This window comes from Mandrillus leucophaeus, unplaced genomic scaffold (genome assembly GCF_000951045.1).
Source record: "Mandrillus leucophaeus isolate KB7577 unplaced genomic scaffold, Mleu.le_1.0 Scaffold1307, whole genome shotgun sequence".
NCBI classification, from domain to species: domain Eukaryota; kingdom Metazoa; phylum Chordata; class Mammalia; order Primates; family Cercopithecidae; genus Mandrillus; species Mandrillus leucophaeus.
In genome coordinates this window covers 25,561-26,422 of record NW_012101263.1, presented here as the reverse complement: position 1 = coordinate 26,422, position 862 = coordinate 25,561, and positions in this window count along the sequence as shown.

The following is an 862-nucleotide window of genomic DNA, read 5'->3' as shown; positions in this document are numbered from 1 at the left end:
TTTTATTCTTGGTTTGTTCAGTCTTCTTATTATAAAGGGTGTTGAATTTTGAAACTTCTATTATATCAATTGAGATGATCATGTAGGTTATTTTCCTTCTTCCTGTTAATGTGGTATGTCATATTGATCAATTTTTTATGTTGAATCAACCTTACATTACAGGAATAAATCCCACTTGATCATGGTGTATAATCCTTTTATTGTCCTGTTGCATTTTGTTTGCTAGTATTTTGTTGAGGATTTTGCATCAATGTTCATCAAGGATATCGTTTTATTTTCTTGTCATGTCTTTACCTGGAATGATGTGTAGGGAAAAACTCTCCTCAAACCACAGTTTTCCTCTACTCTCACACCACAACAATCATGAACACAGAAGAAGACTTCTGTGACCAAATGTTTTAGGGGGAATTCCCCACACACCAAGGAGTGGACACCAGGTGTATGTCCTCCAATTCAATTCCAACACTATTTACCCAGAGATAGTGTCAGATTCCACAGATTGAGGGCTCAGTCCCCAAGACTGTACTTCTACACACACCAGTCACAAGTCTGGGCCTCTGAAAATCTTGACCAACCAGCTTCACATTGGGGTTTCCATGATTCTCTCTTTGGGTTTGATTAATTTATTGTAGTGGCTCATGAAACTCAGGGAAACACATTTACTAGTTTATTATAAAGAATATTGCAAAGGATACAGATGAGGAGATATGTAGAGTGAGGCATGGGGCAAGGGGTGCAGAGTTTCCATGCCCTCCTTGGGCACACAGCTCTCTAGGAACCTTTATGTATTCAGATATCTGGAAGCTCACTGTCCTTGGGTTTTTATGGAAGCTTGATGATATCAGTATTCCTTCTCCCAGCG